Raw genomic sequence first — 20,859 nt, 5'->3', positions numbered from 1 at the left:
GTCATTACCAGTCAGGGCGAGGCAGGAGCTAGGCGGGCAGCCCAGTGCAGGGAACAGAGAGCCCATTTCAGCCAGAGCACTGAAGCGCACTGGGGGTTTTGGGGCATCGCATGAACCGGCTGTTGTGGGAAAACAATAGGAGGCGTGATCACTAAAAAACAAGGCCTGTGTGTAGCTCCTTCTTCAGCTCCAGCAGCTTCCTTCCACACCCACTTTGCTCTCATACACAGGGACCTAATTGGCACCAAAGACGTAGGCCACTTGGTTTAACTGTCTCCTTTCTGGTCCTTCAAGATAACTCTGAGATGATCTGAATAGCTGTTTCAAATGTTGGACCTCCTGTGTGAAATTACCCACGTTCATATTGTATACAGATGTAGGATCTTAATTTGATCACTCTTTTGTTGATGCGAATTTTCCTGCACTGCTTCTAAAGTTTGTAGTTTCCACTTTGATTTGACCTAACATTACACATGTATCAACCCCTACAAAAATGTTGTGTTCAATTATAATCCACATAATAATTTCCTGTTGCTGCAGCATTATTTTCTTGCTGTAGCAAACTGGCTCAAATTAGAATCCTACATTGGTACCTACAATATGCAGTGTATGGTCATTGATAAACTTTCATTTGATTAATTTAAATGGAAAAACAAAAATAAAACTACTGAGGCAGCTTTTCTTTTTTCAATTAAGTTCACTTTATTTTAATTTTGTACCACAAGACACTGAAACATGTAGCAGTCTTTAATTTTTTACATAAAAAATAGTTATTACGATCAATGATATGAAAATTATAGGTTAGGGAATGAAGCTGAAGTGCAAACGCATACAAAGACTAGAGCAAATCAAGGATTTTACATTTAAAAGCTTTACTCTGAAATAGAAACGGCAAAGGATCCCTTGGGATCTCAACCAATATCCCCCTAAAATTGGTTTCAAAATCTTTCATTAAGACCTAATGAAACTATTCCAAAAAATATATTACTTTTTTTACACTTATAAATGTGCCTTTCCCTTGTTAAGACTCCCACTTACCTGACCACACAAACATTTGGTGATAATCAGTAGATTGGAGAACTGAATCCTCTTGACTGTGGTGGGGTATTTCTATTGACCTTTATTACAAGAACAGTGGACGGCTTTACATCTCTGTGTGTCTGGTTTGGTCTGCACGGGACATGATGCTTGATGCTTCCACTGCATCTCCATTGGAACCTCAGCATCTGAGAAGACACAAGACAACAAAAGAAGCTGATTAGGACAATGAAAGGATCTACAAGGTCTGACAGGTTAAAGATGAGGAAGAACCATCTGCCCTTAGATCATGTACACACGTGCAGTGTCAGCCTAGTCCTAGATAACGCTGCCTTGTGTGATGTATCTCTGTCTCCTCCCCTCCCCAACCACGCTGTGTTGTTGTTGTTTACTACCGGTTGGGGGGGATGTGTGTCTGTGTGTCTATTTGCCGTTTGGATCAGCGTTGAGGGTGACCCCTGAGCTTGCAGACAGTCAGGGGTCAGAGTATGGCCTGTCTGGGCACACCGGCTGACCCCCAGCGCCTGCAGCCTATAGGGGGACGGCCACCCCAACCCCCCCAGACCAATATTACCTCTGGGAATAGGATCCAGACACAAACACAATGACCCAAATCCCTGCTCCCAAACACACACACACTCGTCTTAGACATTGGTCCCTGCATGGTCATAAACTGATGTCACGATAGCTTACGCTGCATAACGCAGAGGAGGGAGGGAGGGAGGATGCTGAGTCTGGGACAGTCATCTAATTATCATTCTGCTCTATGATGAGACTGCATGTGGGGGTTCTCTATGGGCTCTTAACCTTTGGTATAAATGATCTGATGTAACGCTGATGTAACACCATTGAAACATACTGCCAGATATCTAGTTTCAGTATAAAAATAATTTTTCTGTATAATGACAACAAGAGACCAGAGGACCAAACAGATACAGTACATCATATCACAAACTCACCAGACCCTGTCGGAGTATCTTTATAAAATAACCAAATAGCCAATAAGTTCCCCGTAACGAGTAAAAGGTCAAGGCACTAACAGGGAACTGAGCTGAGCTCAACCCAAAATAGTCCTATGGTGTTAATACCACAAAACCTCATTTTATTAGCAGAACATCTGTGGGGGTCTGGAGAGGAGAAGAGGCTCTGCCGGTGATTAAAGCCCAACCAGGAGATCCTAGATCCCAGACAGACATCAACAATAACCTAGCTGGTCTGGTCTGGTGGAGCAGAAGGCCTGGCTGATTTATCAGGGTATTATACAGGGGAGGCTATAGAGGAGACACTGGGGTTGGGGAGAAAGGGGAGATAGGGGGCAGGGGTGACATGGGAGGAAATATGTGGCAGGGGAGGCAGGGGTGTGGGGGTAGGGGAGAGAGGGAGAACGAAGAGACAGGGGGGCAGGGGAGGAGAGGCAGTGTGGGGGTGTTGGAGGGACCAGCTTGGGAGACAGCCGGTGTGGCGCACCCCAACCTGCTGACTGCACGGAGACACCAGCCTAATTTATGCATAGTTTGGCTGAGGGGTGGAGGGTGTCTAGGACCCCCTCAATAGCCCTGGGTGGTGGCTGAGGCTGAGGGTGCGTCTATGGAGCTATTGGGGTTGGGGTGGGGGTGTATTTTCTGGGGGGGGGGGGGGGCTTGCTCGGCTCCATGCTCAATGCAGCCTGTCTATCTGTTGTTCCATTAAGGTTTGGGACAGGCCAGGGCTGAAGAGCTGGATGGGGGGGCTTGCTGGGCTCCATGCTCAGTGCAGCCTGTCTGTCTGATGTCCCATTAAAGGTTTGGGACAGGCCGGGGTTGAGGGGCTGGAGGGGGGAAGGTATTGTTCACCCCCCCGGTAGACTGCTGCTCTGCTCTGCCCCATTAGAACAGAAGGCCTGTCTGCTCTGTTGCATACTAATTCTGCATCCCCACCACAGCCATGAATACAAGCTAGTTGCGAGGCTCGCGTGAGAAGAAGGGTGCATTGAGAAAAAGGCAGCCGGCTCAGTGAAAAAAGGCTCTGCAGATGGAGAGAGTGGCATATGCTGGATGTGTGTGAGTGCAGCTGGGCTGTTGGCCTTGGGCCTGTGGTGGGAGCCTGGTTGTTGAATGTGGACGAGGGCTAGATGATGGTTGAGTGTGGTGATGTGGTCAGACAGTTTAACGACTGTTCTCAGCCATGGACATGCCACACAGATAGGGATGACATATTGCTCCAGATGTACACACAGCATATGACATGTGAAATGTCCACATAAGTGGGATACATGGTGGGATGCCTCTGAAAGAGAATGTACGGCCCTACAACAAAAAACCCCAAAACTGAAAATGAGACTGGAAAATACTCTGATATACTCTACAATACACCAATACTGTATACACTATAAATACAAAAGTATGTGGACACCCCTTCAAATGAGTAAATTCTGATATTTCAGACATACCCATTGCTGACAGGTGTATAAAATCAAGCACACAGCCATGCAATCTCCATAGACAAACATGTAAGTAGAATGGCCTGTACTGAATTGCTCAGATATTTTCAACGTGGCACCGTCATAGGATGCCACATTTCCAACGAGTCAGTTGGTCAAATTTCTGCCCTGCTAGAGCTGTCCCGAGCCAAATGTAAGTGCTGTTATTGTGAAGTGGAAACATCTAGGAGCAACAACGGCTCAGCCGCGAAGTGGTAGGTCACACAAGCTCACAGAACGGGACGGCCGAGTGCTGAAGCGTGTAACGTGTAAAAATCCTCTGTCCTCGGCTGCAATAGTCACTACCAAGTTCCAAACTGCCTATGGAAGCAACGTCAGCACAATAACTGTTCATCGGGAGCATCATGAAATGGGTTTCCATGGTCGAGCAGCCGCACACAAGCCTTAGACACCATGTGCAATGCCAAGCATCGGCTGGAGTGATGTGAAGTTCGCCGCCATTGGACTCTGGAGCAGTGGAAATGCGTTCTCTGGAGTGATGAATCACGCTTCAGCACCTGGCAGTCCGACAGACTAATCTGGGTTTGGCAGATGCCAGGAGAACGCTACCTGCCCGAATGCATAGTGCCAACTGTAGAGTTTGGTGGAGGAGAAATAATGGCCTGGGGCTGTTTTTCATGGTTCGGGTTAGTTCCAGTGAAGGGAAATCTTAACGCTACAGCAAACAATGACGTTCTAGACGATTCTATGCTTCCAACTTTGTGGCAACAGTTTGGGTAAGGCCCTTTCCTGTTTCAGCATGACAATGCCCCCATTCACAAAGCGAGGTCCATACAGAAATATTTGTCGAGATCGGTGTGGAAGAACTTGACTGGCCTGCACAGAACCCTGACCGCAACCCTATCGAACACCTTTGGGATGAATTGAAACACCGACTGCAAGCCAGGCCTAATCCCCCAACATCAGTGCCAATCTCACTAATGCTCTTGTGGCTGAATGGAAGCAAGTTCCAGCAGAAATGTTCCAACATCTAGTGGAAAGCCTTCCCAGAAGAGTGGAGGCTGTTATAGTAGCAAAGGAGGGACCAACTCCATATTAATGACCATGATTTTGGAATGAGATGTTCGACGAGAAGGTGTCCACATACTTTTAATCATGTAGTGTAAGTTGTCTCATTTCAAAATGTTGATCGGTAAATGTATTCAATCCCTCAAGTATCAAAATTCAATTTAGATCAAATCTTACCATTTTTGTTTTATGCATATCAATATTTTCATTGTTAAAACTGTTGTAGCAGCAGAAAGTGCTGTTGTCTGATGACATCATCATGGTAACTACCAGCAGTGGGTTTAGAGGAGCAGCATAAAGCCTTTCACTGAGGCTATTCTGAGGCTGCTCCTGGGCTGTGGGAGCTTTGTCTCTGGTCCGGGTAGGCCACAGAGGGCCTGAGAGGAGAGAGGAAACATAGAGAGAGTGAACAAGAGAGTGAAGCGAGACGGGTAGAGAGAGAGTTTGGGCTGGCCTGACTGACAGAAACCTGGTGAAACCTGGAGTAGTGTGTCCGTCCAGTCCATCCCAACAAAGACGTAAGCCCTCATTAAAAATACATGTCATTGGATCACACTTCGCATGAATCGTGTGATTTTCCCTCCGCCATAAGGGACCATGACTGAGTGGTGAATGGGGGCCAGGGAGAGCTGGGCCAATAGAGCACCATGCTGAGTCCCCATGGGAACCAGCCCCTCACCGAGGGGGGCTCATTTAACCATTGTTCCTCTCTTAACACAGCTTTTTAAAATGCCTCTTTATGGACTCAGCAAAGCAAACTTCAGCCCATGTCCCCACAGCCATAGGGAGAACGTGTCAGAAGGAGGGTGAGGGGGACAGAGGAAAGAGGCAAAAGAGGAGTGTGAAAAAAGAAAGTAAAGTTGTAAGCGAGAAAGTTAGAAAGAAAGTATAAAAATATGTTAAGATTATTCTCTTAACCACGATCAAAAACAAACTACTCTCAGTGGACTTCCTTATAGTACAACTTTAGGATTTCCATTTCTCCCGCATCTACCTATTGCACATCCCCCAGCAGCCACGTCGTATAGTACTGGTTCTTACGTCACGTGATTGTTTTTCTTGAATATATTTGTAATTTTCATTTTGAATATATTGTATTTTGTCAATTATATGTATGCAGGGCTCCTTTGATAGAGACCTTGGTCTCAATGGGACTCCCTGTTAAAATAAAGGTAACAAAAATATATACAACAATGATCCTCTGATTACCATGGGGATGAGGTTTACAGTATCTGTGTTATCAAACCCAAGTCATTTGCCAAGCGGCAGTCACAGTGGCTGTCTGTGATACAGTCAGCACTGGCTCATGTCCTCTCAGGACTGTGGAACTCCTACAGTACAGCAGACATAATAGGAACACCAGCATCAACCTGCAGTATGTGTCATCCTTCAGTGGAAACAACAGACCTGTCTCCTATACAATACGGCTGCTGAACGGAGTCTTAGTCAGTCTCACAGGGCAGCCAGGAAAACAGTGAAATGAATAACAATGAACTGGCTCACAGTGAAGTTCACAACGGTAGAGATGATGGGGAGAACAGCAAGCATAGCAGAGAGGGAAAGTGTATGTGTACTGTATGTGAGATGTGTTGATGCACTCAGGAATATCTCAATATGAATACCAAACTGCACTCTAGAGAGGAGCCCCCACAAACATGTAAATGCTCACGCCTCCCTCCTCTCCCTCTCCCCGTCTCCCTACGCTCGCCGAGTGAGGACCCCTTGATTTTATCTGTAGCAGTCTGCTGTGTGCCTGATGGAAAAGCAGAGTGACACAGGGTTGCTACACCAAAGGCCCATTTGCAAATCACAGTCCAATATAAACATAGTGTTTAACAGGGGTTTCTATGTCTTTTTGGCAGGGGTCCACCTCATAGCTGCTAGCATTAACAGCAATCTAACACAAGCCCAGCCAGCTTTAGCCTAGTGTGGAAACACCTTCCTCCCAGCCTCAGCCTGGTCCATGCAGCCAGCCGAGCTGATGGTCTTTGGGCAACACATTCATCTGAATACATTTACATAGAGATTGTGCTATGTTGGCAGAAGCTGGCCACTGCTGAGAACGCACCATCCAAGTCCTCGTGCAAAAAAGCACAATGATTGAAATAGAAAAAAAGGTGAGGTGAGGTGAGTTGAGGATGCAGGCTTTATATTGCAGTGAGGAAGAGGAGGCAGTTGCTGAGGATTGTCAAATAAGCCGGGCTCCCAATGTGCCCATGTTCCCTCTTCGCTAATGACATCAGTGGCAGATGGGGGAGACGGGCACAGGCAAGCACAGCTCAGACACACGATAGCACAGAGACACAGACTGAACAAAGACACTTTTACTGCCTGCGAGGCTGACACCAGCTGGGCACTCTGCAGCAAGATATACTGAGGGACAACATTGGACAAGGAACACTCATCAATATGAACACACATGTACCCACAGACACAATCGGACCTTCATCAGCATACAGCATAAGCCCTGAAGAATTCACACACTCTCCATCACCTAACTGTATATATATATATATATATATATATATATATATATATATATATATCACACACACATGCACACACATCTGACGAGACACAACTGCTATATCTCTCGCATCATTGATAAGCAAATATAGGCAGCCATCTAGCTTTGCAAGCCAAAAATGGCTACTACCTCAAGAATAACAACAAGAAGCAGCAGCATCAACTTCATGTTAGCTGATATGACTGAATATACATCTTTGTGATCTGAACCAATGCCAATACAAGAGGGGCCTATAGGAGTAAATCAGTGGAGGCTGGTGGGAGGACAGGCTCATTGTAATGGCTGGAATGGAATAAAAGGAACGGAGTCAAACGTGGTTTCCATGCCATTCCACAGAGTCTATTCCAGCTATTACAATGAGCCCGTCCTCCAATAGCTCCTCCCACCAGCCTCCACTGGAGTAAATGGAAAAGACTCGTAGTATAATACTAACGTATCGTGACGTCAAACAACCATTTCTTGTGATATAATAATTTTATGTTCAAATCTACTTCATTCCAAGTTATACATCTTCTCCCCTGCAATTAAAAGGGTAAGTATGTTTGTAGAATGGATGAAATATACTTGGCAAGGATAATATGTCTCTATTAGAATCAGAAAGTTGGACACTGAACTTTAAGCAACTCACCTCAGAACATCAACGTAAAGCAATATTATTCACTAATAGTTCTGCTAAGCATTTATCGTACAAGAAAACATGCAAACAACAAACGGGCTGCATCTTCTGTTTTGGTATACAGCACAACTTGCCATGCTGGATAAGAAGGACTTGAGAGAGAGAGGGGGAACGAGAGAGTGGGGAGAGAAAGGGTTCTGCAGGGACGAAGCTCAATGTGTGAGATTGTGTGTGTGTCAACCCCAGCTGAGCAGACATTTTGTTGACATGCTGATAGGGATTTAAGCAGTGGGAGGGTGGGTGGCAGACCAAGGTGAGAGAATGACGGGAGAAAGGGAGCTTTGCATGGTGGGGGGGACGAGAGAGAGGGGCTGACAAACGTGCCGTTACTAAGCTTGATTTCAGCGTGAGTTGAGACGATTAGGGCCGGGGAGAGGAGGAAAGGATAGGGGAGGAGAGGAGAGGAGGGGGTACGGTTCCTCCAGAGGAAAGGACAGGGGGACAGGTCTATTGATGAAGTGATGGGTGAGAAGTGGCTCTCTTTCAGTCCGGCGAATAAAGCAGAAGCCTGTGTGAATAATGGTATCTACCACAGGGTGGCTAGGCGCTCGTGTCTTCAGTTCCCCGTCAACCACTTTCTCTGACAAACATCTCATGAGATAAAGTCCCTCCTCTTAAAGGGATATAATTGTTTATACTGCTGCAGGGTAGTGATACTGGACGCACGGTGCTGCACAACTTATGCACCATCATGCAATGATAGGGTATCTGAACATTTCTAATAAATGCTAATTATTATTTAACCCTTTCTGAGTGATATACTGCTTCAAATGTAATTTCTCAAATTTCAAAGTGATATTAAATGCAGATTGTCTTATCAACATGGCATAATACAGTAAGTATGTGATCATTAAGGATCATTACAAAAAAATGGTCCCCAAAATAGATCCAGTCAACTGAATGAAAATAATTTTCACAATACCTCCTATTTTCAGATTCAATTCTCATATGTTAACCGACATCAGTGTGGGTCTGCTAATGCAGTAATACCGACTAAAACAGCCGCATCCTAATCTGTAGACAACCCTAGTTTGATTGTGGACCAGCCACGTACACCGAGACGGCAAGCCAAAAGGGACATGCTCTGTCTCTACCAGACTGGGGGAGGTGGAGGTCTGGGGGGAGGGGTCCCCGGGAGGCAATAAGTAGCAGCTTATGAAAATAAGCAAACACATTTGATGCAGCACCCAAACAGGCCAGTCTGCACAGCGGACGACATCCCTCCTCTGACCTTGACCCTTATGGTCTTTCTTCACCTGCTCCTGAATGGAAGTCAGTGCAGCTGGGCAGTCTAGCCATTTGCCTGACTGGATTACCATCCCCATTTTCACCCCGTTCCCACGCTTGGTTACCATCCCCCTGTTTGGGGTTGCGCCGAGACTAAATGGTCAAATATAATATTGATGTGGCGCATTGTGACTGGCCGTCAGCAGGCTGAGTGTCTTGGTGACCGCCATCTCTGCTGCCTCCGATGGTTTGGAGGTGGAGGGGCTCTATATGTTCAGCGAAATCATCAAACAGGTTCTTTCTATTTACCCGCAAAAAAATGTCTCCTTTCTTTCACACTATTCTTCCCCTTGGCTTTACGTTCCACCCTCCCATCACACCACCATCGGTACGTTTTCAGAAGTACCAGTTGTTTCAGCCCATTCTCTTTCTCCACAACGCACTCCTCTCAACTTCCTCCTTTCTTCCAACGAGTATAGAGAGGAGAGTTTGTGGATACTGTTTGTTGAGTTGAGCTTTGTGTGTTCTACGGATGCTGGCTAGTGTTTCGAGGTAGCCCTTTCCTGCAGTGAAATGACCTAGTGGCCTCATGGGTGGAATGTTCTTCATATTTTTCATAATTGAATCATTAATAAACATTGTTTCAAAAAACCTGCCAAAAATCCATTGTTTCTATGTCAAATGGTTTTGTTATATTTCAGTCTTCTGTAATGTATAGAAAGTGTAATATTGGGATGAAAACTCAACATTGAACACATTTCAACTCTATATCTGACATGGTACAGGTGTCTTCTGTCTTTTAAGCCCATAACCATGTGTGTGAGGTGTATACTTTAGTTTCAAAGTAGATTTGTTTAAGACTACCAAGAAACACTCTGTGTGACCCTGATTTAGCCCACTGCAGTAAAATGTTAAGCAAAGTGTTGGGCTGTAAGGTATCTGTGCTGATCTGTGTGTGTTAAGCTGTGGTGTGTGTATGTTTGGTACTGATCTGTGTGTGTTAAGCTGTGGTGTGTGTATGTTTGGTGCTGATCAGTGTGTGTCTGTATGTTTGGTGCTGATCAGTGTGTGTTAAGCTGTGGTGTGTGTATGTTTGGTGCTGATCAGTGTGTGTTAAGCTGTGGTGTGTGTATGTTTGGTGCTGATCAGTGTGTGTGTGTATGTTTGGTGCTGATCAGTGTGTGTGTGTGTGTGTGTGTGTGTGTGTGTGTGTGTGTGTGTGTGTGTGTGTGTGTGTGTGTGTGTGTGCGTGCGTGCGTGCGTGCGTGCGTGCGTGCGTGCGTGCGTGCGTGCGTGCGTGCGTGTGTGTGTGTGTGTGTGTGTGTGTGTGTATGTTTGGTGCTGATCAGTGTGTGTTAAACTGTGGTGTGTGTATGTTTGGTGCTGATCAGTGTGTGTTAAATTGTGGTGTGTGTATGTTTGGTGCTGATCAGTGTGTGTTAAACTGTGTGTGTGTGTATGTTTGGTGCTGATCAGTGTGTGTTAAATTGTGGTGTGTGTATGTTTGGTGCTGATCAGTGTGTGTTGTGTTGCGGGGTTCAGAGCACCGCCTCAGCCCCTCACATTTTCATTATGGTCCAAATCACAGGCCTGTACTTGAGCTTGGCCTCTGCCAGCCAAGCCACCAGTTTAATCACACATAGAGCACTCCATTTTAATTTCCCTTTCATAACCCCCCCACCCCCCATTCCACTCCCTACTGCTTCATAATTCTGCCCTCAGAGCTGTCTGTGTGGCTGAGTGTTTGGGCCCTTTGAAATGACATAATCAGTGACTTGGATAAATGCCTGCCTGTTTTCCCTCTGCTGCCTGTAATCAGAAGCCAGCCAGCTCTCCGTACTGGAGCGTTGAAGCAGTGCTGTGTTACTAAAGCAACTCATGGAAGTTGTTCACTAGTTTCTCTGATGCCTGAGGAGTGATGTCTACAATGATACTGATTAAGAGACTGTTCTCACGGAAGTGCTCCTAGTCCTTCACTAATGGCTGAGGACTGGTCTCTACATATACAAATGCAGGCCATTTTGTTTGAGGTTAATAAATGTGCCAGCTCAATGATACGATAGCTCCCTCAAGTACATGATCACAAAACACTCCAAAATATCAGATTATTATCATGAGGATACAGGCTTAGAATAAACATACACCGGAACTAGATTTGGCAATTATATAGTAATAAAAATTAACATATTCAGTAGGTCTCAAAAGGGAAGTAAATCCTACATTTCATAGCAGCTTCTTAATAATATAATAATAATGATAATAAAATAAATGAAAATAACCTTGATAACCTACAAGTAACAACCTATTGAATGTATGCTTTTATTTCTGCTTTTATAAAATAAATAAAAACCTATCGCAAATCAGCACATATGTGTCTTTCCAAATGCCTGGGATGAAAGCATGAAAAAAAAAACATCCTGTTTATCGCATTTTGTCATTGATGTTTGAAAAGAACTAAACACAGAATGTATGCAAATGAATTATTTTTCATTTGAATTAGAAAGTAGGGCAATGTAAAAAAAATTTTTTCAAAAATGCTAAGCAGGTCTAGGAGAATTGAACAACGGCTATAAATGCTTTCAGCAACTATTACTTCTGTGGGTGGAACACATTCAATCAATATCTAACCATATAAAAGCAGCGGGTACTCACAGTGAGGGAAGCTTCATGAGACGAGGCTGCATTGACACAAATGAAGCATGTGCCCACTAACACCACCACCACCAGCCCTACCAGTGAAGTGGTGTACAGTTCATATCCTACACAATAACTAAAACTAGGAATCTATAAACAGCCATACAAGAAGCATAGAAAGAGAATGACTCTTGTTCTGTGGCTAGAACGGTTTGTCCTATAGATATTGTATATGTTTTATGTTTGAAGTGACAGTATGCTTTAAATCATCCAAATGTCTTCATACTTCTTCTGCCTGATATGCTGATTTAAATTAATACATCCAATCACCGCTATTTCGAGCTATTAAAAAAGAAATCAAATGTATGGGTAGACAATTCTGTATTTAATGTATGCTTATTCTGGGAATTAACAGCACCAAGATACAAAACTAGTGTTATTCCACCTCACTCAATTCATACCTTGATTAAATAAAACATCTACAGCTTGGTTTGAATTACCATGTCATGTCTTGGGCATGGAAGAGGACAAAGCCAAATAAGAAGTGAAAGAGAGAGAGAGTGTGTGTGTGTGTGTGTGTGTGTGTGTGTGTGTGTGTGTGTGTGTGTGTGTGTGTGTGTGTGTGTGTGTGTGTGTGTGTGTCTGCCCTCCTATCTGTAAGGATGGTGAGGATATATGTCTGTATGTGTAATGATAGAGGTGTGTGCTGCTTCAACTTTGCAAACTAACGGTCTGCACACACACACACACACACACACACACACACACACACACACACACACACACACACACACACACACACACACACACACACACACACACACACACACACACACACTGCATTGTTGAGAAGGAACCTGCAAGTAAGCATTTTGTTGGACGGTGTATACCATGTGTATCCCGTACATACGACTAATAAATCTTGAACCCCCCCCCCCCCCGACCCCGACCCACCCACACAAACTGCATCCTCCCTCCCTCCTCTATGTAACAGCTCCAGCTCTAGCAAGATGTACTGTACCCAGCCTCCCTTCCTCCTTGTACTGCCTGCACCAGCTCCAGCAAGATGTACTGTACCCAGCCTCCCTTCCTCCTTGTACTGTCTGCACCAGCTCCAGCAAGATGTACTATACCCAGCCTCCCTTCCTCCTTGTACTGCCTGCACCAGCTCCAGCAAGATGTACTGTACCCAGCCTCCGTCCCTCCTCTCTTTGTGCTGAATTATGCATAATTGCAGTGGTGTACTTACACACATGGCTATGGGCATCATTACCATAAAAGCTTTCTCTTTTGGGGGGCAGAGGTAGGGGGTACGGGTGTTTTTGTGTTTTTAAGTAAGAGCGTGAATGTCCAGATGCAATCCCAAATGGCAGTTGATTTGTGTGTGTGTGTGTCTGTGTGTGTTGAGAGGGGGTCTATGCCTTGGGGTTTGGTGGGCTTGCGTGTATGTCTGAATGTCATTTTTGTCTGGCGCTGCTGAAAACATATGGGCTCCCCAGCTGTTCTCAATATGCAAATGAGGGACCAGCACACACCCACTGACCCAGACAGACTATTCTCTCTCTTCCTCCCCTCTTTAAGGACCTACTGTCCCCCCATCCTGACACCACCCACCCCAAACAAATCCTACCCCCTCCTGTTAGACCCCCACCCCCATAGCCTGCCGTCTCAGCTGCACAGAACACCATTAACCTGGCTGCCATTTTACCCACAAAGGAGATGGGATACAGTAGCCTGGGTGTCGGGCTAGCGTTTCAGCTTGCTAACAGGCTAGCCTGGGCAAAGCTAAGTTAACCACGAAGCGCTCTCCTCCTCACAGAGTCTGAGCTGATTAGACAGGCAGCTTGATTAAACCGACCTTATAAAGAGGGAGATAGAGGGACGAGACTGCTTTGAATATGTAAACGTGCATATAGCCTAGCGAGGCTAGCTTCTTATCCCTCTGGTGTCGCCTATATTTAATCCACTGCCAGTGCTCAAGTCACTCTCCCTTGATGGGTACTATGTCCTTTATTAACTGTAATATGACAACTAGGCGACAAACCATCAAAACCCGTCAGAGGAAAACAACACTATACATTTTCAAGGTGCCGCCACAATGACATAGGAAATATTAATGAACATGAATTTTCTGGAATTTCACACAATGAATTGCATCATCCATCTTGCTTGCCTTAGTTATACAGTATAGTAGTGTACCGTATCTAGTGTTATTCTATATGATTATGTACAACAATGGATCCTCTCTGCCCTCACTCTGGATTGTCAAACATATTTCACTCTCATACACTGCATTGTGGTCTGATCGTGAAATGGTCGTGAAATGGCCGAATGCTAACCAGTGTTTTCTGGAGTGATTCAATTGCTGTGAGTTATGAGAGCGAGAGTTAAAATGATTTGATTACTTTGGCTTCAGTTCCGTGTCATGGTTCCCCCATGGAGACGAGCCTGTGTGTGGTAGGTGTGTGTGTGTGTGTGTGTGTACACTACACTGTGTCTGTGCGTGTGTGTATGCATGGTGGGGCTGCTGGTGTGTACTATGTTCCCGCCTCTGCTCAGCGCGCACACACACACACACACACACACACACACACACACACACACACACACACACACACACACACACACACACACACATCAAAGGGCTTTAGAGCAGATGATAGCATATTTCCAGGACACAGATAATTCACAGAGGGCTCAGTGCAGTAATTAGCATTGACAGGTGAAAATGTCTGTGAAAGGCTGAGATTGTAACGTCCAGCGTAAAACACCAGGGCAACAGTACATCCATCCCCACTAACACTACATTAAGACCAAAAAGCACAAATATATTGCCTCATCCACGTTTAGCGTGCCGCCCGCTGTTTCCCTCCTGATACCCCTGATCCCCAGTGCTTTGACAAGGCATAATAAAAGGAGTATGAAGCGGCAGCATTGTGCGGGGGAACACAGTGTTGCATGCTGAGCGCTGTGTGAAGGGCGTACACTGCTGGGTCCCACGGTGCAGCAGCGCACCAGGCCCTATAGCGGGGAGTGCTGTGCATGCTAATGAGGCCATTATGTGGTGGAGATGGGCCGGCCGGGCGTGGACTCCCCTCCTCGATTGCCTTTACAGTGGGGATTTAACAGTATGTTAGGAGGCTACCTAACGGCAGCCAGTCACCAATGTCACATATGGCACAATGAGCAGACAGACAGACAGACAGACAGACAGACAGACAGACAGACAGACAGACAGACAGACAGACAGACAGACAGACAGACAGACAGACAGACAGACAGACAGACAGACAACAGACAGACAGACAGACAGACCGAGCAGACAGACCAAGCAGACAGACAGACCAGAGACAGACAGACCGACCAAGCAGACAGACAAAAGCAGACAGACAGACAGACAGGCAGACAGACAGACAGACAGACAGACAGACAGACAGACAGACAGACAGACAGACAGACAGACAGACAGACAGACAGACAGACAGACAGACATGCATGACAGACAGACCAAGCAGACAGACAGACCAAGCAGACAGACCGACCAAGCAGACAGACAAAGCAGACAGACCAAGCAGACAGACCAAGCAGACAGACAGACAGACAGACAGACAGACAGACAGACAGACAGACAGACATGCATGACAGACAGACCAAGCAGACAGACCAAGCAGACAGACAGACAGACAGACAGACAGACATGTGGTGGAGATGGGCCGGCCGGGCGTGGACTCCCCTCCTCGATTGCCTTTACAGTGGGGATTTAACAGTATGTTAGGAGGCTACCTAACGGCAGCCAGTCACCAATGTCACATATGGCACAATGAGCAGACAGACAGACAGACAGACAGACAGACAGACAGACAGACAGACAGACAGACAGACAGACAGACAGACAGACAGACAGACAGACAGACAGACAGACAGACATGCATGACAGACAGACCAAGCAGACAGACAGACCAAGCAGACAGACCGACCAAGCAGACAGACCAAGCAGACAGACCAAGCAGACAGACCAAGCAGACAGAGCAGATGCCGACTGCCGCCCCATATTTCACTCACACCAAAACCAGAAACAGTAACGTTATCAAGGCCTTGCATAAAGGAAGATGGGGTGACAGAGAAACAAAGAGAGGAGGCTCAACCAACCAGCGACATTTGTTTTGTAATTCTCCTGAGCGCCTTCATTAACGCAGCAGCTTGCGTTGTTTCTCTGAACACTCTGTGTTAGTTATTTAGGAGAACAAGTCAGAGGGGGTTAAGACTCAAGCGTATGCAAATGTAATTAGGGCCATTTGCATACCCGTTAAGCAGATGGCGGGCGTTAAAAGCAGTCCGCAGTCGCCATCTTGGCTGAGCAGACAGCTGGCAGACAACGGCAGCCATTTTGTAGGCGCGCGGCACGGCGTTGCCAGGCTGAGACACAGCGTGGCGCCTGTCTCTCTGTGCCAGCAGATTGACACGGGACTCTTAATACTAATCTGTAAGCCACGCAACTACTCCACAATTCAATTACAGCATTATCACACCCTAGGGCATTATGTTTGATGAAGGTAAGCAGCAAAAATAAAAGACAATTGTCTGTGCTACATTGCTGTGTATACTGTATATTACTCAAACCGATTATACAACGGGTGGTTTGGAATTCCCATTGCTAGAGCCTATCCTGCCCATGATATACTAAACAACATACACATGGCCAGTGCATTCATAAAAAGTGCCATCATTTACGTTGTTACCTAGCAACACACTACTACTACTACTACTACTACTTTTACAGATCCACTGTCTCATCTGCCCAGCCATGCAATTTATAAAACTTGATCTCCACTGTAAAAAGCATCTAGACATTATCTCAGGATTTGCAACATTGTTGCAATATTTAAAATTAGATATCTACTCTGTCCCATAGTAATGAACGTATTCCACATCTTTTCTCAGCCAGTTGAAATCATGAATCAGCATCATTTTATGGATAAAAACAAAGAAATGTCAATAGAAAAACAGGTTAAACGAAATGAAATGCAGCTAGTTTTCTGTCTTTCCAGCTTCATTCTGAAGTGATTGTGTTAGCTGTGTGGTTGGCTAGCTAGCAAGGGTGGAAGACAGACCCTCCATAGCAACCACTTTTGTATGCTACAATGTTCAACCAGCACTTGGGTACAGGGCAGTCAATACTTTACAGGGCTCCCGAGTGGCGCAGCGGTCTAAGACACTGCATCTCAGTGCTAGAGGCATCACTACAGACACCCTGGTTGGATTCCAGGCTGAACCACAACCAGCTGTGATTGGGAGTCCCATAGGGTGGCGCACAATTGTCCGGGGTGGGCCTCTCATGTATTATTGCTTAACTGTAACCTGTCTTTGACGGTTTTATTTGTTTAAGATTATGAATATTCCTCACACATTTCACACAGCATTTGAATATACACCCAGCAATTGTCACATGACATGTCACATCTGTGTAAAAGGCTCAAACAATAGAACAGTGAAGCTGGAGGCCTGCTTACCAAGTGAAGTCTGCAACATTGTGTTGTTTGTAGATCTCACTCTGTGAAGTTGTTACTGTTTCAGGTCCAAACAAGCTCTGTCCCTTTTGTCCTCTCCAGCCCAGCAGTTTTCAATCCTTTTCTTCTCCAATGAAATAAATGTAATTCAGCTTTTTGTGTGTCCATACAGCACTTACAGTCATTCTTATTTAATCAAATGTTTTCTATTTCTATGTATCTAAAGATAGGGTTTCTTGCGTAGAAGGTCTTTTCAAAGCTTCTTATGTGGAGAGATTGATTCAAATATGGAGGAGAAAAGTCACATGAAATAGTGGATACTGTTCAGGCCACTGTTCAGGCATTATCTGCTCACCGTCCTTTTCATCTCTCACTCAGGACTCGTTCACTCCTGAATATAGTTCAGCTGTACAGTGAATGGGTTATCAGCCACTACTATATAACCATCAGACAGTGAACGGTACTGTATTAAAACCAGCACCTCTTCCTTCTCCATACAGATCAATAACCTCTGCCACCTCCTCTGATAGTAACCTGAGTGGTGAGGAAGAAAACTGGAGGCGAAAAAGATTTTCTCTGAATCTGCAGACGAGAGAAAAAAGTTCAAATTGTCCTTTTATCCTGGTTCATCACATGTGGAGAGCATGGTGACTGTACAGTACATGCTTGGAGGGGGACTGACGAGAGAGCCCTGTTCAATTCAATATAAGAACTCTCGCTCAAACAGTCAGGTGGAATGAGTAAGAATGAGTAATCAGAGAAAAAAAAAGAAAAAGACCTTTGACGTCCGTTTTTTATTCTCTCTCTTTCTCGCTGGCAAAGCTTTAGCAAGTGGTCTTGGACCACGAAAGCCCCTACGGCAGAACCACACATACAGACATGCTTACACACACACAGATAGAGAGAAAGCAGGTGGTTGAGGGTTAGGATCTGACTGATGTGCTCCATACAGTGGCTGGTTCTGGTCCTGCTACTAGAGGAGGAGGAGAGCGAGAGCTGGCAGCGCTGGGTCCCTGGGCTCTAGGGCCGGGGGCAGTGATGGGCGAACCCTGCTAGCCTCTCTCCTCCATATTGATTTGCTGCTCCGCTTTGCTGAGGAGCATCTTGCTAGCGGGGATGAGAGCCTGCCTCGCCTCCCCTTGCCTCGGCTCGCCTGCCCACTCTGCCGCTGCCTGGCTGGCCCCAGCCGGCTCCCTGAGAACCCGGCACGGCGCAGAGGGCCACGGGAAGAGAGGAGCCAGAGAGCCCATGGCCATCGACAGCTGGGTTCACCTGCTCCCTGGTTCATCATTCACTGCTTCCAAACAGGCATCATTCCTATCCTCTCCTTCTCTTCCTATTTTTCTCTCTGTTTCTCCTCCTCCTCCTGCAAACAACAAGAGACAGGGAGAAAGAAAAAGAGTTGAGCTTAACTTGCAGCATTTTGCCCACAGTATACAGATGTCAATCCTGTGCTTTGATCAGGGAGGTGGGGGGGTGGGGTGGGGTGTTTTGGCATCCTCTCAGTTTGTGATGTGAACTTCATCACCCCCTGAGTAAAGAAAAGCTGAAATGGGAGAATGTTGAGTTAAGTGTGTCAGGCAGGAAGAAACTGCCTGCCAAGTGTACTCTGAGCTATTACTCTGACGATTTCCCATTTCCCTCCACACAGCAGCCAGTGACAGGATTTGGCTGATGATGCCCCTCCACACAGCAGCCAGTGACAGGATTTGGCTGATGATGCCCCTCCACACAGCAGCCAGTGACAGCATTTGGCTGATGATGCCCTCCACACAGCAGCCAGTGACAGCATTTGGCTGATGATGCCCCTCCACACAGCAGCCAGTGACAGCATTTGGCTGATGATGCCCCTCCACACAGCAGCCAGTGACAGCATTTGGCTGATGATGCCCTCCACACAGCAGCCAGTGACAGCATTTGGCTGATGATGCCCCTCCACACAGCAGTCAGTGACAGCATTTGGCTGATGATGCCCCTCCACACAGCAGCCAGTGATAGCATTTGGCTGATGATGCCCTCTCCACACAGCAGCCAGCGATAGCATTTGGCTGATGATGCCCCTCCACACAGCAGCCAGTGACAGCATTTGGCTGATGATGCCCCTCCACACAGCAGCCAGTGACAGCATTTGGCTGATGATGCCATCCACACAGCAGCCAGTGATAGCATTTGGCTGATGATGCCCTCCACACAGCAGCCAGTGATAGCATTTGGCTGATGATGCCCCTCCACACAGCAGCCAGTGATAGCATTTGGCTGATGATGCCCCTCCACACAGCAGACAGTGATAGCATTTGGGCCTATTATAAAAATCACCATAGCACTGGTGGAATTCATAAAAATGATCCTCAACAAAATACAGTCTTTACCAATAACAACCTACAGTATATCCCCAACCACAAAGGTCCACCAAGTTTGGGGTATTTTGCTATTGCCCCCCCAAATAACAAAGACTGTGCAATAGAGACAGGAAAACTCTGCTTCACGGGCTTAGCTATTTGGCACATAGTGAATGTGGAAGAATGTGAGGGTGTTTGCCAGTGTCATTCTAAACGTTGTTAAAAAACACTTGTGCTTGTTGTATTGTCTAAAATTATTCAAATGGTTTCAGCGCCCTCTTATTATGTTAATGGCAGTAGGGGACATTTCTTTATGGACTCTCGGCTCCATTGTGTCCTTCAACTGTGAAAGACCATGGTCAAACTGAACCCCTTCCATCCCATACCGCCATCACACCACTACCACGACACAACCTACAGGCCTCCTCTCTCCTCCTCACCCCACCTCTACTGTCACAAAAAATATATTTTACAAAAAGTCCACAGGCTTAATTCCACACTGAGAAAATAAAGAAATACACTTTTGGAGACTCGCTGGGCGTTTGGAAGTTGGTAGTTGGCCGTTGAGGGGAGAGAAAGGGGGACCTAGAGGGGACTGGGCTGTTGGGACTAGAAGAGGGGGTGTGTTAGGGGTACGAATAGGGGGAGACCGGGGGAGAGGTGCATGTCTCAGACACAATAATACTATTCATTGGGCTCAGACATGGGTGTTAACTCCCCTCTGCCAGGACACAATGGGGCTCCCCGGCATTCAGACAGCCTTGGTGATATTGTTAGTTCAGGGCTGCATTCCCCCGGCCGCGGGATGAAGCGGACGCATTGTGCCGGGCCGGCAGGATGGATGGAGGGAGGCTTGAGAGGCAAAGAAAGAAAGAACAGGGCGTTTGTCTATCTGTCAGCTCTGAAGGAGAGGGCAGAGGCAAAGGGGAAGGGTACAGGGATATTGGGGTGGTACGGAGGGGAGCTTTCGCCCCATGGCATTGGACTTGTGTTTAGAAATCATGCTATAAATATTATTGAAGCAGCCAAGTGCAGAACTAAAGACCCGTGGAAAGAAGGGGGTGGGGAAACGGAAGGAACATAGCGATGAAGGCATGACGCTTTTTCCTAAGAAAGGGGGCTTTGACATGTGGTTTGCATATCGCTATAGTGTTAAGACACATTTTGGCACCGCCTTGCCTTGGTAGAGGGAGACCGAACGAGAGAGAGGGAGTGAGACTAAGAAGGGGGTAGAGAGAGAGAGGGAGTGAGAGAAAGAAGGGGATAGAGAGAGAGAGACGTGAGATGTAGCTGCAGCGGTTGCCGCGTGGTTTGACGCTGGGCTGAGGCGACGATGTCCAACGGCCAACTGCCGCGAGACCTACTTTCCTCCAGCTCGATAGATACCCAGTGTTTCCTCCCCGATCCACGGCCACTATACGAAC

The 20,859-nt window shown here is 46.4% G+C and overlaps 1 long non-coding RNA gene across 2 annotated transcripts in view; it reads right to left on the bottom strand.

The window, feature by feature from the left end:
• Positions 1-677: 677 nt before the first annotated feature.
• The window catches only part of LOC106613731 (uncharacterized), a 45,767-nt gene continuing 25,585 nt past the window's right edge, over positions 678-20,859 (bottom strand). For both annotated transcript variants that reach the window (XR_001330548.2, XR_001330547.2), the window contains exons 4-5: positions 17,100-18,462; positions 678-1,226 (exon numbers count right to left, since the gene is read on the bottom strand). This is a non-coding gene — a long non-coding RNA (uncharacterized lncRNA). The remainder of the gene's footprint in view (positions 1,227-17,099; positions 18,463-20,859) is intronic.

This window comes from Salmo salar, chromosome ssa10 (genome assembly GCF_905237065.1).
Source record: "Salmo salar chromosome ssa10, Ssal_v3.1, whole genome shotgun sequence".
In the NCBI taxonomy this organism is placed as follows: domain Eukaryota; kingdom Metazoa; phylum Chordata; class Actinopteri; order Salmoniformes; family Salmonidae; genus Salmo; species Salmo salar.
The sequence above is the reverse complement of the archived record's forward strand: the minus strand, read 5'-3'. Positions and strand labels throughout refer to the sequence as shown.